The 12,538-nt window shown below is 40.0% G+C and overlaps 1 protein-coding gene across 1 annotated transcript in view; it reads right to left on the reverse strand.

Moving 5' to 3' along the window:
* The window catches only part of LOC130927852 (gastrula zinc finger protein XlCGF26.1-like), a 56,018-nt gene that overhangs the window by 33,764 nt on the left and 9,716 nt on the right, over nucleotides 1-12,538 (reverse strand). The gene's annotated exons all lie outside the window — the stretch shown is intronic.

Consider the following 12,538-nt stretch of genomic DNA (forward strand, 5'->3'; position numbering starts at 1 on the left):
ATACAAAAAGATTTCCCAAGCTTTAAACATCTCAAGGAGCACTGTGCAAGCCATCATATTGAAATGGAAGGAGCATCAGTCCACTGCAAATCTACCAAGACCCGCCCGTCCTTCCAAACTTTCTTCTCAAACAAGGAGAAAACTGATCAGAGATGCAGCAAAGAGGCCCATGATCACTCTGGATGAACTGCAGAGATCTACAGCTGAGGTGGGAGAGTCTGTCCATAGGACAACAATCAGTCGTACACTGCACAAATCTGGCCTTTATGGAAGAGTGGCAAGAAGAAAGCCATTTCTCAAAGATATCCATAAAAAGTCTCGTTTAAAGTTTGCCACAAGCCACCTGGGAGACACACCAAACATGTGGAAGAAAGTGCTCTGGTCAGATGAAACCAAAATTGAACTTTTTGGCCACGATATGTTTGGCGTAAAAGCAACACAGCTCCTCACCCTGAACACGCCATCCCCACTGTCAAACATGGTGGTGGCAGCATCATGGTTTGGGCCTGCTTTTCTTCAGCAGGGACAGGGAAGATGGTTAAAATTGACGGGAAGATGGATGCAGCCAAATACAGGAACATTCTGGAAGAAAACCTGTTGGTATCTGCACAAGACCTGAGACTGGGACGGAGATTTATCTTCCAACAGGACAATGGTCCAAAACATAAAGCCAAATCTACAATGGAATGGTTCAAAAATAAACGTATCCAGGTGTTAGAATGGCCAAGTCAAAGTCCAGACCTGAATCCAATCGAGAATCTGTGGAAAGAGCTGAAGACTGCTGTTCACAAACACTCTCCATCCAACCTCACTGAGCTCGAGCTGTTTTGCAAGGAAGAATGGGCAAGAATGTCAGTCTTTCGATGTGCAAAAGTGATAGAAACATACCCCAAGCGACTTGCAGCTGTAATTGGAGCAAAAGGTGGCGCTACAAAGTATTAACGCAAGGGGGCCGAATAATATTGCACGCCCCACTTTTCAGTTTTTTATTTGTTAAAAAAGTTTAAATTATCCAATAAATTTTGTTCCACTTCACGATTGTGTCCAACTTGTTGTTGATTCTTGACAAAAAATTAAAATTTTATATCTTTATGTTTGAAGCCTGAAATGTGGCGAAAGGTTGCAAGGTTCAAGGGGGCCGAATACTTTTGCAAGGCACTGTATATCTAATACTCTCCCTCTTCCAAACTACATTAATCTCAGATAATTTTTGGAACTGTAGACCCCAAATTTTAAAAATTCAAAAGTGATTCTAAAACACAGCCTCACGAGATGCTTTCATCATTTATTTTAGTGAATTATTATTTACTTATTAATTAATTGCTAATTGCAGCTTTTGTCCATCTTTCAGACAGAATACAATCATGCAAATGGGTAGTAGTGGCACATATTCTCTTTGGGACCATGTGTATTGTAAAAATGTAACTCTGTGTAAAATGGTAAAAGACTAAAATTGGCTTTGGCTTAATTTTTAAAAATAATTTCTTTGCTGAAGTGCAACTGATTGTCCTCAATGTGCCAATAATATTGCATTAAATCGACTTTAATATCAGAAATCATTTTCCAAAGAATGGATATTGTATCATCATAAAATTGGGGATTTACACCCATCGTTTTCAAAGTACCACATTACATACTTGAAGAATACTACATTCTCCGGTTGGCTGTAAAATCCATCAAGTTAAAGGCTGTTTGTGAGGTGCCACCTTTTGAGTGGAGGTCCAAAATGGGAAGTTCAGAAAGTGCTGCGTCACCAGTAGGTGATGGCGATGTAGTGTAAAGCGCTTTGAGGGCCTTGAAAGGTGGAAAAGCACTATACAAGTATAACACCATTTACCATGAAGAAGTTCAAGACTGTGATGAGCAGGATCCAGGAGCTCCCCGATAAACCGGAGAATCTCCGAGGTGGTCTGCTGGACAAAGCCAAACACATGGGCAACCTTATGTTCAAGGTGTGGGAGTGATTGAAAAAGACGCCTGCCTACAGTCCCGTCATTCTGGACCCCAACACGGCCAATCCAGAACTCTGTCTGTCCGGTGATCTGAACTGTCTGACTTTAAAAGAAGCACAGCAGCAGCGTCCAAAGAATCCGGAAAGGTTCCAGTGGGAATCAGGGTTGGATTGTGCTTTGGACTCGGGAAGACACGTGTGGGATGTTGAGGTGGGAGACAACAATGACTGGCCACTGGTCTCGTGGAGGGACCCTTGTTTGCAAGAGAAAATGAATAGCTGGTTAACCGTATTCTATGATTTTTATGACCAATATGGAAAATGGAATCTGCCTGTCAAAGTGGACATGAACGAAAGCTTATTTTCCATCTCTGAACCTCTTACAAACACTGAATTGTGGATTCATAAGAAGTCCTCCAATTGGCCATACTTGTCCGGTAACACCAAAATGTATCCTTACTTTCGGACAGCACATAAGTCTTCTAAAGATAATCCCCATTCTAACTGTTGTTACGACTGCCATCAGTTAGCTAGCTGTCATGTTGACACGGCTTGATTTTCTGCTTTTTAATGTCATCTAAATCATTCCTTTTCTTTTTCCACATGATTTGACTCTCATTTATTGGCCAGATCTTGTGACAGGACTTTACTGGAGCAAGTCAAGTCAAAATAATGAAGCAGTTACTCAGTATTCTTTTTTCCCCAAGACTTTTTGACTGGTGTGCATACTACTTTTACTTTAATATGAGTAATATTTGGAAGTAATGCTACTTTTACTTGTGTACATCTTTTGGCTACTCTCTTGATAAGATTGATTTACTTGTACTAATAGATTACTTGTACTACAGTCATTTTTATATGTACTTTGAGTGATTTTATTTGGAAGTAATGTTACTCTTACACGAGTGCAATGTTTGGTTTCTCATTACAGTTTTGAAAATAAATTAGACACAAGTTACTTGTGATTGAGTTGTGTAATTTTCACGTTATGCTACTCTTACTCGCGTACCATTTTGGGCTACTCTACTGATGACATTTCAAAATAAATGATTATAAACACTAATTTCTAGAGGATTGTTATCACCAAATATTTTTTGAATTGTACAGGACTTGAGTGAATATTCTGCAACTTGAGCCATCATATGTTGAAAATAATGCTACTCTTTCTTGAGTAAAGTACAGGTTAGTGCCCGGGTCACGACATACCCGACTTACTTGATTCCGACTTTATGACACCGGAGTCTCAACCGCCATTCAGCGGATAAAATTTCCAGGACAGAGCAAGCCACAGCAAACAGACAGCAGAGTGGGCCAATCAGCGACGGGCGGATGTGACGTTGGTAAAGCGACGAGGGACTTGCGTATGGAAGTAAACATACGGGGAGAGCGGAGTTTATTCAACATGGCTAGCGCGAGACAGACTGTTGTCAATGACTTGTGTCGATGTGTTTCTGGTAATTTAAAACTGATTTTACTGTGGATTAGAACATATTCTCGGCTCTCCTGTTCGCCACCTGTGTTGTTGTGGAGACGACTTCCGACGCGGAAGAGTGAAATCAACGAATCTGATTGGACGGTTGATTTTGTTCTTGCTTGAGAGGCCGTTAATGGGCTGGGTCCCAGACTATTCTCACAGTGTTTGAAAAATACAGGGAGAACAGTCTGGCCGTGCCAGGCAATACTTTTCATTGTCCAACGTGAAACAGACAGGAACGCTACCTTTTAAGGGCCTCATTTAACAATGGTCATTGATGGTAGCTTTGCATGTACTGCAAAAGAAATAATCTTTGTCATTCCTTTTTTTTTTTTTTTTTTGAATGGTGTTTCTTCGGCGCGGGGCACAGCCCAAACCGGTTGCCCATCGACACCGTTCAAAAACCGAAATGACTGGAATTCTCGTGCGACGCAGAGAATATTTCGAAAGATACCCCAAAAAATTACTGTTCACGTCAAAACGCATGTTTTTTGGGTGAGGGTCAAAGTTGTTTTTTTTTTTTTTTTTTTTTTTCAAAATCCTTCAATTCTTGTCCAATTCACATTAATCATATGTTAAAAATTTCAGGAAAGTTACAGACTATGCCAAAAACCTACGGTTCCCCCAAAATTTGCCCCAAAATTTCCCATTCGTTTCTAATGGCATGCCATTCCCATGTACGTCGTTCCATTCATTTCTAATGGGCAAAATTTCCCCTTTATCTTCAATGGCAGAAAAACATGGGTAGTTGTGATTTTTGACCAAAAACTTACCGTTACAGCCCATTGACATTCAACCGGCGCCCAAGTAAGTTGAAGCCTTTACAGCCATGTACGTCTTTGCCAAGGACGGCCATGTATGTCGATGCCATTGACAGCCATGTATGTCAATGCCATTGCCAGCCATGTACATCCACGCCATTGACACCAATGTACGTCCATGCCATTGACGGCCTTGTATGTCCTTGCCATTGACGGCCAAATACGTCCATGCCAAAAATCGATTCTATTGATGGCAATGTACTTGGATTCCATTGACACATATGCAATTCGACGCCATTGACAGCCAAGCATGTCAAAATATCAACAGGAAGTGACCCTAAAATATCCCCAAATCAACAGGAAGTGACTTGAAATCAGCAGGACGTGACTCCTAGGGGTTTACCTGCGAAAGCAAAGCTACCATCGCAATTTCTTCTGAAATGGCATTTTCAAGTTTATAAACAAGATTCAGGCGCTATCGTTTTGATGAAACTCAATTATTATCGTGGGAGTGGTTCATGAATGTCTTGTAATAATCACATCAGAGCAACAAAATACTGCCAAAGGAAAAATTGCAGTCAAGCAACTTTATTGATGAAGCTTAGTACTAGGTTTGATACACCCAACAATAAAACTAAGAAAGTGGACAGTATGCTTCACATGAAATACAGTTTACACAAACAGATGCTTCAATTGTTTGTTCACTTTCACGCTTGCGAGTATTGGTATCAATGACCTGCTTTCATGTGCTTGTTTCCTCGATATAAGCTTTGAGGGTATCACCCTCATCGAAGAGTACCAAGTTAATGCATGACAACTTACATTGTTTACATCAAAATGTTTATAGTATATTTTAGAAATGTGTATGGATTGAAAAGAGATGCCAACAAATAATAGAATTATAAAAATTATAATATAATACTAATTGTATGTATGTTATTATTTTTTTAAGTGTCATTTTCATGATGCACATCATGCTGCTGCTTATGCTGGGGAGGGATAGCTGCTGGTGCCTATACTGATGGTGACTGCTGGCTGTGGCTACTGGGCCCCTTTTTAATTAAAACAGCAAAAAAAAGCCTTTTAAGTTGATGTTTTGACAGCTGACCATGACCATCCATTTTTTCTGCTGCTGTTGGTCCTTGGCAAAACCATACATACGATAGCCCTATTGGAACCGATTGGTGAATCCATATGCTGCACAACCAACCATCACAGCCCACTGATCTATAAAATGTTAGGTGTAAACAATGAACCAGGACAAGAATTTCACATATTGTTCAATAAAAAATCTGATTTTCTTTTCTAATGGGTTGTTATTTTTATACATTACACCAGGGGTGTCCAAACTTTTTGCAAAGGGGGCCAGATTTGGTGTGGTAAAAATGTGGGGGGCCGACCTTGGCTGACGTCCTTTACCTAGGACAATATATTTAAGCAAATTTTAGCAAGCCATTCAGTGTGTCACATTTGCTTTATTATTTTTTAATGAATAATTTCAACAACCTCGCAACTAGTCTTTGTGGCGTTCTCTTTTGACTCGGGCTTTTGCGAAATACTGCAGCTTTTAAAATAAACTAGCTTCAAGTTACTGCAATTTCTCGCTACGTATCTTGCCTGTAATCTTGTCATACATGTCAGCGTGTCTTGTTTAGTAATATTGCCTCACATTGAACTCTTTAAAAACAGCGACTGTCTCTTTGCAAATAAGGCAAACATTTGCGTATTATAGTGAAGAAATAACTCCAATTTCCACCTATCCTTTAAGGGCCAGCCGTCAAAGTCAACTTTCCTTTTTTGTTGATTGTCGCCATTTTAGAAAATTGGGAGTAAAGGGTCATACGGGGTAATGTTGCTTAGAGTGCTGATGCCTTTTCGTGGGTGAATGAGGAGCAGCATTTAGTGTGTAAGATACTAGGGGTGTGAAAAAATATCGAAATGGCGATATATCGTGATACTTTGTATCCCAAAAGGTTATCGATATGCTCCTGCCAAGAATCGAGATATTGTTTTAAAAAGGTGTCAATGTTTTAAAAAAAAAAAAAAGAAACCAAGAAGTTGCAACCAAAATCGACCACCATGATGATGTCTCAGGTAACTTTAAGGCTGCCATTGACGGTCCTTGACGCCCAATCCATTTAGACTGGGAACGTTCGTTCGTTCGAAACCAGAGCGTTTGCAGTCATTCTGTCTGATTTTCGGGGCATTTACAGGTCACTTTCTGTTCATTTACAGGTCATTTCTTGTTGAGTTTGAGTCACTGCCTAATCATTTGGGTGATTTCCAGGTCACTTCCCGTTCTGTATCTCAAAATAAACAGGAAATGACCCAGAAAATACCCCAAAATTAACAGTAAGTAACTCAAAATCAACAGGTGAATGACCTTAAATGGCCCAAAATGACCTCATTGTCTGGCATTTGCTGCCAATGACGGCCATAGACGTTCAATCCGTTCAAATGAATTGGACGTCTACTAGTGATAAAATCATTGCAATTCGAAGCAGAAGCTTGTTTTTCTGTTTATTAGTTGTTTGTAGAATATACTAGAATGATTTCCTGACCAACGTATCGACAATCGTTGTATTGCCATATCGTCAGATCGTTATCGTGAGCTTTGTATCGCAAATCGTATCGTGAGGTAACAAGAGGTTCCCACTCCTATAAGATACTTCATATGCTGGTAGCAGTACTGCTGACCAAGTCTGTTTGTGGGCCAGACGTTACTGATTTTATGACAGAGGCTGGGGGCCGGATGAAATTTGACCACTGGCCGCATTTGGCCCCCGGGCCGGACTTTGGACATGTCTGCATTACACCATGTGACAGAAAAAATTGTTCCTGGCTTGTAATTTTATTTGTGTTGCTTCGGTCCAAACTACAGTAAATGAAGAAGTGTCACTAGAAAGGTAAATGTTTGGTTTTGCTTAAATTAGAGGCTTCGTGATTTCTGATTTTACGTCCTAGTTTTGAGGAAAATACAGTATTTGTCAAATGTCATTTTTTGTGTCAGGTAAAACTAAGTCTATCAAATAAGAGGGAAAATAAGCATTTAAGCCAGACGTGTCCAAAGTGCGGCCTGGGGGCCAAATGCGGCCTGTGGTCAAATTTCATCCGGCCCCCAGCCTCTGTCATAAGATCAATAATGTCTGGCCCACACACAGACTTAATAATTTGGTCAGCAGTACTGCTACCAGCATATGAAGTAGCTTACACACTAAATGCTGCTCCTCATTTACCCACTAAAAGGCAGCAGCACTCTAAGCAACATTACCCCCTGTGACCCTTTACTATGGAGATAGAATAGTGCCAAAACAAGTGAGGTTGTAAAATGAAAATTATCCCTGTAAAATGACCAATTTTAACTAAAAAACACTTGTATTTCCAAATTTTGCGTTGTGTAATCAACATGAAAAAAACACAATGTAAAAAATAAATTCTACAAGTGTTTTTTTTCCAATTACAAGTGATTTTTTTGTTGTACAGGTGTTTTTTCTTCACTATGGGTTAAAAATTACCAATTACAAGTGCACAAGTTTTGTCACATTCATGTCGAGTTTTATGAGCCAAAAAAGATACTCATAACCTAGTTTTAAAATAAAAACATACCTGTAAAATGACTAATTTTAACTTGTAAAACAAAAAAACAACAACTTGTATTTCCAAATTTTGCGTTGTGAAATCAACATGAAAAAAAACACAATGAAAAAAAAATTCTACAAGTGTCTTTTGTCCAATTACAAGTGATTTTTTTGTTCTACGGGTGTTTTTTCTTCGCTACGGGTTAAAAATTACCAATTACAAGTGCACAAGTTTTGTCACATTCTTGTCGAGTTTTATGAGCCAAAAAAGATACTCGTAACCTAGTTTTAAAATAAAGAAAAACTGTAAAATGACTAATTATAACTTGTAAAACAAAAAACAACAACTTGTATTTCCAAATTTTGTGTTGTGAAATAAACATGAAAAAAACACAATATAAAAAAAATTCTACAAGTGTTTTTTTTTTTCATTTACAAGTGATTTTTTTTGTTCTACGGGTGTTTTTTCTTTGCTTACAACCTCGCGAGTTTTGTCTCCCCCTTGTCGCGTTTGGCGCTATTCTATCTCCATACTTCCAATTTTCTAAAATGGCGACAATCAACACAAAAAAAAAGTTGACTGCGACGGCCGACGCTTCAAAGATAGGTGGAAATTTGACTATTTCTTCACTAAAATACGCAACAACTGTGTCTGCCTCATTTGCAAAGAGACAGTAACTGTTTTTAAGGAGTTCAATGTGAGGTGATATTACCAAACAAGACATGCTGACATGTACGACAAGATTACAGGGAAGATTCGCAGCGTGAAATTTGAAGCAACTTGAAGCAAGTTTAATTTCACACAGCAGTATTTCGCAAGAGCCTGAGAGTCAAAAGAGAACGCCACAAAGGCTAGTTGCGAGATTATTGAAATTATCAATTAAAAAAAATAATGAAGCAAATGTGACACACAGAATGGCTTGCTAAAATTTGCTTATATTGTTCTACGTAAAGGATGTCAGCCAAGGTCGGCCCCCCACATTTTTACCACACAAAATCTGGCCCCCTTTGCAAAAAGTTTGGACACCACTGATTTAAAGTGCCTGTGACACGAAAAAGCATGTTTATTTCATAATACACGCGGTATTTTATGCCCCTGAATGATATGGACCGCTTGGATGTGTGTGGAAGCGATCGCTATATTTATTTAGTTTTTTGAATCCCGCGCCATGAAAATGAGTGACTTCCGGCTTCGGTCTTGCATTGAGGAGGAGGGCGCTGTGACGTGTACGGTAGAAGACGTTCTCTTCACTATACAGTGTACTGTTGTGTATGAGGAAGAAGGATTCAGCTGATTTTGCGGATTAATACTTTTATTTTTTGCATCACGCCAGCCAAACGGCTGCAGAAAAATCATTCTGTATGCGGGAGAGGCGTATGCGCCTTTTTGGAGTTTCAAAAGGTTCCCATTCACCGTGGATATTTACTGTGGGACCATTGGACTTACAAGGAAGTGAGTAAACATCTTGTTTTGTATTATGTCAAATACAAATACAGTAATTACAAAGTAAACACTATAAAATTCCTTTAAATAAAGGACTACTTACGTTTGATCATTGATAGGCATGTAAAAAGCTATCCTCATGCTCATTAGCAGTTAGCTGTTAGCGCGTTAGCTACACAACAACTCCAGCCACCCTCCTTCAGGGAACGAACTGTAAATTGCTCTCCGCCGGGTGGTTTGCCGATCCGCAAAGAAACTCGACAACCGGGTCGTCATGTCAAATAATCCAGGCTAGTTATGTGTGATTTTCCACTTCGAAGACTTTGAAACATCCCTCGGTTCGGGTTAGCATGTCGGCTAGCTGTCACTCCTTCTGGTCTGTTTACATTCTCCGAAGCCGGGGAAGGGAAATTACATATGTCCGATTTAGGTGTCATAAAATATCGTTCGGGAGGTGTGACATTAAAGGTGAAGTCGACTGTTTTGACCATTATGGAGTAATTTTGCCATGTCGTCTTGAATAAATGGATTTTTATTATTTTATATTCCATTTAGCACAAGATTGTTATTTGTCATGACCATGCCATTTATTTAGCAATTGGGGAAAGTACTTGGGTAAAAAGAATATCCTGTAAAAATATTGAAGTAAAGAGACAGAAACAATGACATTTTGCCGCTCTCTTCGTCGCGTTTTCCTCATTGTGAATAGTTCCCCCTCGACGGGCTGACTGGTCCTTCTCAAGCCATTTATATAGCTATTGGGGAAAAATACTTGGATAAAAAGAATATCCTGTAAAAATATTGGGAGTAGAGAGACTGAAACAATGACATTTTGCAGCTCTCTTCATCACGTTTTCCTTGTTCTGAACAATTCCCCCTCAATGGGCTGAATAGTAAAACCGATGAGCCTAGTCTACCGCTGACGTCATCCACCTGTTGGGGACGCTAAAGCCCTATAGAGTCTACCCACGTACCACGTGTTCGCGTAGGGTTCCGCCCACTTGTCCGTCAAAACATAGTGTTAACCTATTACGGCTACGTACATTTCTCCTATTTACGGCGTGTTTTTCTGCTCCTTAACATTAATAATCAAAATGGTGAAGGCGTGTGTGGCTGTTGGTTGCACTAACAGAGAAGATGGAAGGAGAGACTTGAAATTTTACCGTATTCCGAGGGATCCAAATAGAAGAGCGAAATGGACGGCTGCAATTCGACGTGAAAATTGGACACCAAAAAAATCACCACAGACTATGTAGTAGTCATTTTATATCCGGTAAGATGCATTTAATATATATTTAGAGGGTTTTGGCCTGACAACCACAATTAAGATCATTGCTAGGCTAATCGCCGACAACATACGACGTAGTACGACATAGTTTCAAATTCAAGATGTTTGTGACTTCCCTATCTTCCACCATCGTTATTTTTTGAATAATATTTAGCTGGTACCAAGTAAAAGAAACTGGCCTCGTCTACGGGGCTGACAAATAACCACAATTAAGATCATTGCTAGGCTAATCGCCGACAACATACGACGTAGTACGACATAGTTTCAAATTCAAGATGTTTGTGACTTCCCTATCTTCCACCATCGTTATTTTTTGAATAATATTTAGCTGGTACCAAGTAAAAGAAACTGGCCTCGTCTACGGGGCTGACAAATAACCACAATTAAGATCATTGCTAGGCTAATCGCCGACAACATACGACGTAGTACGACATAGTTTCAAATTCAAGATGTTTGTGACTTCCCTTTCTTCCACCATCGTTATTTTTTGAATAATATTTAGCTGGTACCAAGTGAGGGAAACTGGCCTCGTCTACGGGGCTGACAAATAACCACAATTAAGATCATTGCTAGGCTAATCGCCGACAACATACACGTATGTATGTAGTGCGTGCTATCGCTAAACCATATAAACATTAAAAGCCTTAACTCCATTGACAAACGACATGAAATACATTAGACTTGACAGTGGATGTTAGCAATAACAAAAGAATTCGAATTGAAAATTTCGTAACTCACCTTTCCAAGCACAAGATAGATTCCTGCCAAACGAGGACCTGTTTCACCCAACCAGCAACGAAGTATTTATAAGCGTCCAAGCTCTTGAAGTTTTTCGTGAGAATAGGCTGATTTTGTGTGGACAAGATCATTTTAAATATCAGCGTAGCAGATGTCAGGCAGACAGGGCGAAGACAGTGGGTCGAAAAACATCGATTTGGGCATCAAATATGGATCTGGCGACTGTATAGAACGAAGCTTTTCCTCATAACGCCTTTTATGCAACAGATCCAGTGAGTTTGCGGCATCAGAAAGCACCGGGTCTTCCATGAAATGCATTTTAAATTGCGCCATCAATTGAAAACAATGCAAATACAGAGTCAAAATGACGGACAAGTGGGCGGAACCCTACAGCGAACACGTGGTGCGTGGGTAGACTCTATAATGGTAGGCGTGGCTAACCGGCAGATTAAAAGACTAATTTCTCGTCATCTGCGCTTTGCTAAATTGTTGTATATAGTCGAATCGTCTCAAAATATGATTCTAATTCACATAATAATGCCATTTAAGACTTTTTTTCTGGTGTCATATGCTCTTTAAGAGAATAAAACGCTAAGAATTGAACTCCTCAGCTGCACTTTAAGTAGGCGTGTCGCAACCCAATGTGAATCCCGACAGGGTGTGAGAGGCGCATGCGCAGTAGTGCAGCTACTAGTGACGAGATTTGTCGTTCACTTGAGCAAACGAATCCATTGCGGTTCGTTCAGTAAAAAGATTCGTTCAAACAAATCGTTCAACGAATCGTTCGCCCCCCTCATCTCCCTCCCCGCCCAAACGAATCGTTCGGTTACTGAACGGGAAGTGACATTGCCGAACGAATCACCAAAGACCGCTTCGCAGTATAACTGAACGGGAAGTGACATTGCTTGGTCCCTCCCTCTCTTCCACATTGACCACTCGTCGTAGTTTAAGAAATGAGTGACAGGCGGTATCATTCTGCTTTCACAGACAGCCTCGTCTCCCTCCTGCTGCTGCAAAAGCGAGGGAGAACTTCCGCGTCGTCTGTCCTAGTTCTATGGGCTCAAAGTCATGGCTCGTGCTTGCATTTCGATTTAGGACACGGTTAAACATTTTCCTTTTGTGAGGGGAGTAGGGGGCGGGGGCGCACGGACTTTCTTTAGCAGGTTCTTGATCACACATACAATCACATATACAGCATGTTTGCTGTCACGAAAATAAAAATACATCGAAAGTTTAATTTCTGAATATGGAACGACCAACACATCATATTTACATCTCGCTCTGTTGTATTTTTGTTTTTTAGT

This window comes from Corythoichthys intestinalis, chromosome 13 (genome assembly GCF_030265065.1).
Source record: "Corythoichthys intestinalis isolate RoL2023-P3 chromosome 13, ASM3026506v1, whole genome shotgun sequence".
NCBI classification, from domain to species: Eukaryota; Metazoa; Chordata; class Actinopteri; order Syngnathiformes; family Syngnathidae; genus Corythoichthys; species Corythoichthys intestinalis.